The sequence below is a fragment of the Etheostoma spectabile genome, unplaced genomic scaffold, assembly GCF_008692095.1.
Source record: "Etheostoma spectabile isolate EspeVRDwgs_2016 unplaced genomic scaffold, UIUC_Espe_1.0 scaffold00006155, whole genome shotgun sequence".
Taxonomy (NCBI): Eukaryota; Metazoa; Chordata; class Actinopteri; order Perciformes; family Percidae; genus Etheostoma; species Etheostoma spectabile.
In genome coordinates, this window is record NW_022603335.1 from 85,001 (window position 1) to 88,692 (window position 3,692).

Consider the following 3,692-nt stretch of genomic DNA (forward strand, 5'->3'; position numbering starts at 1 on the left):
TAGCTTGAGGACAGGGGCTGAAAATCTTAAAGTCAAAGTATTGAGCACCTTAAAAAAAAACGGAGTGTGCTGGACAATTAACCCAGGGTCAGTGCATGTAACTGGGGCCGAGAGTGAAGGCTTATAACCCTGGAGGTCATAGGCCAGACCCACCCTTCTGGGCATTTGGGGGTGTGGGGGCTGAAACATGTTTAAAAAGGGTCAGTGCATGTAACTTGGGCAAAAAGTGAAGGCTTTTAACCAAGGGGGGCAAAACGAGAGACTTTGACTCCTTAAGGTGGGAAGGTTAAAAAAAAGTTAAAGAGTGGAGTGCAGGTTAAGGGCAGGAGTGAAGGTTAAGGGGTACAAAGTGAAGGGGTTACCCTGGGGCCAAACGGCCGGGGGATGGAGCCTGTTAGTGAGGGGGGGGTGCTTAAGTTCTGGGTACAAGGTTCGCTGGTCGCAGCCTGGAGGTAGAGGTTGGTTTGGGAGCCTGGGGGCTGGAGGGTTAAGGGGTGTGGAGGCTGGGGGGTGGAGGTTCTAGCCAGTTCCAGTGTGGGCAGGGGCACAGAGTGAAGGCCTATAGCCCTGGAGGTCAAGGCCAGACTTAGAGCCACTTACTGGGCCTTGGGGGGTGTGGGAGGGTGCTGGAGCCTGTTAACCCAGTGTCAGTGCATGTAACTGGGCCACAGAGTGAAGGGTTATAACCCTGGAGGTCAAGGCCAGGTTAGAGCCACTTACTGGGCCTTTGGGGGGTGTGGGAGGGTGCTGGGACATGTTTACCCAGGGTCAGTGCATGTAACTGGGGCATAGAGTGAAGGCCTATAACCCTGGAGGTCAGAGGCCAGAGTGAGAGCCACTTACTGGGCCTTTGGGGGTGTGGGAGGGTGCTGGGACATGTTTACCCAGGGTCAGTGCATGTAACTGGGCATAGAGTGAAGGCTTTATAACCCTGGAGGTCATAGGCCAGACTTAGAGCCACTTGCTGGGCCTTTGGGGGTGTGGGAGGGTGCTGGACATGTTTACCCAGGGTCAGTGCATGTAACTGGGCCACAGAGTGAAGGCTTTTAACCCTGGAGGTCATAGGCCAGAGTGAGAGCCACTTGCTGGGCCTTTGGGGGGTGTGGGAGGGTGCTGGAGCTGTTTAACCCAGGGTCAGTGCATGTAACTGGGCCACAGAGTGAAGGCTTTAACCCTGGAGGTCACAGGCCAGACTTAGAGCCACTTACTGGGCCTTTGGGGGGTGTGGGAGGGTGCTGGGCATGTTTACCCAGTCAGTGCATGTAACTGGGCCACAGAGTGAAGGCTTTTAACCCTGGAGGTCATAGGCCAGACTTAGAGCCACTTGCTGGTCCTAATGGGGTGTGGGAGTTGCTGGAGACTGTTAACCCAGGTCAGTGCATGTTATTGGGCCTCAGAGTGAAGGTATAAACCTGGGGGTCATAGGCCAGACTAGAGCCACTTGCTGGGCCTAAGGGGGTGTGGGAGGGGGCTGGAGCCTGTTAACCAGTGTCAGTGCATGTTTCTGGGGTACAGAGGGGAGGCCTTCAGCCCTGGAGGTCAAAGGCCAGTGTGAGAGCCACTTACTGGGCATTAAGGGGGTGTGGGAGTGCTGGGACATGTTTACCAGGGTCAGTGGAACGGGGATAGAGTGAAGGCTAACCCTGGAGGTCACGGCCAGACTTAGAGCCACTTACTGGGCCTTTGGGGGGTGGGGTGTGGAGGGTGCTGGGACATGTTTACCCAGGGTCAGTGCATGAACTGGGCCACAGAGTGAAGGGTTATAACCCTGGAGGTCGAGGCCAGAGTGAGAGCCACTTGCTGGGCCTTTGGGGGGTGTGGGAGGGTGCTGGGACATGGTTACCCGGGTCAGTGCATGTAACGGAAAGAGGTGAGGCCTGCAGCCCTGGAGGTCAGAGGCCAGAGTGAGAGCCACTTACTGGGCCTTTGGGGGGTGTGGGAGGGTGCTGGGACATGTTTACCCAGGGTCAGGCATGTAATGGGGCATATAGTGAAGGCTTATAACCCTGGAGGTCAAGGCCAGACTCAGAGCACTTACTGGGCCTTGGGGGGTGTGGGAGGGTGCTGGAACTGTTTAGCCAGGGTCAGTGCATTAACTGGGGCATAGAGTGAAGGCCTAAACCCTGGAGGTCACAGGCCAGATAGAGCAATTACTGGGCCTTGGGGGGTGTGAGGAGGGTGCTGGAGCCTGTTTACCCGTGTCAGTGCAGTAACTGGGCCACAGAGTGAAGGTATAACCTGGAGGTCAAAGGCCAGAGTGAGAGCCACTTTGGGCCTAGGAGGGAGTGTGATGGCGCTGGAGCTTGTTAACCCAGCTTCAGTGCATGAGAGTGGGGCAGCAGGGGATGCATTTCACCCTGGAGGCCGTTGCCCGGCAACAGAGCCCAAGCTGGGCCTAAAGAGGGAGGGTGAGTGTGATGGAGCTTGTTAACCCAGCTTCAGTGCTTGAGAGTGGGGCACAGAGGTGAGGCCTGCAGCCCTGGAGGCCGTTGCCCGGCAACAGAGCCACAAGCTGGGCCTAACGAGGGATGTGTGAGTGTGGTCGGAGTTGTTACCCAGCTTCAGTGCTTGAGAGTGGGCACAGAGGTGAGGCCTGCAGCCCTGAGGCGTTGCCCGGCAACAGAGCCACAAGCTGGGCCTAACGAGGGAGTGTGAGTGTGCTGGAGCTTGTAACCCAGCTTCAGTGCTTGAGAGTGGGGACAGAGGTGAGGCCTGCAGCCTGGAGGCCGCCCGAGCCAACAGGGCACAAGCTACGGCCCGAGGGGGGGTGTGAGGGTGTGGAGGCTTTTAACCCAGTGTCAGTGCATGTTTCTGGGGCAGAGAAGGGAGGCCTGCAGCCCTGGGGGCCATTGCCCAGCAACAGAGCCTCTAGCTGGGATAAGAGTGGCGGATTAGGGCCCTGGAGCCTTTTTCAAAGTGTTAAAAAGTTAAAGTTTTTCGACCGGAGAAGGCATTTGCAGAAGCGGAGAAGGTCAACCGCTTCTGCATTTCCCCTCCTCCGGTCGAAAACTTAGAAAAAAAACTTAGGTTACCAGGGGGCGAAAAATCTGGATTTTTTCTAAGTATCGACGGGGGGTGGGAGGTGACGGGCGGTAACGGGTCAACGCTTGCGCACTTTTTCCCCTTCTCGGTGAGCGTCACTTTGGGGTGGGTGGTTTTAGCAGCTACCATCCGCACGATTTGAGAAACCCAGTTTTTGAAAACATGGGCCTCCAGAGAAAGACGGCGGAGAGCGTCAGAGCTCCATCCGCTCATGGGGCTTCTCCTCTGGATGAATTTAAACCGCAACGTGTCGGGATTACCTCCATGGTTAGCTGTCGGAGGATGACAGGGAGAGAGGCACAGCACAGCTCACCCCCCCCTTGAGCCCCTCTCACACGGATGATTTTACAACCGCGTTTTTGACGCCCTTTGGGCCACAGTAACCAGATGGAGCATGACAGGGAGAGCAGGCACAGCTCAACCCGCACATAGGCCTCTCACACGGATGATTTTAAACCGCGGTTTAACGCCCTTTTGGGCCACAGTAACCAGATGGAGCATGACAGGGAGAGCAGGCACAGCTCAACCCGCACATAGGGCTCTCACACGGTGTTATTTAACCGCATTTTAACGCCCTTTTTCGCCACAGTAACCAGGTGGAGCATGACAGGGGGAGCAGGCAGAGCTCAAACCGCCCATGGAGCCTCTCA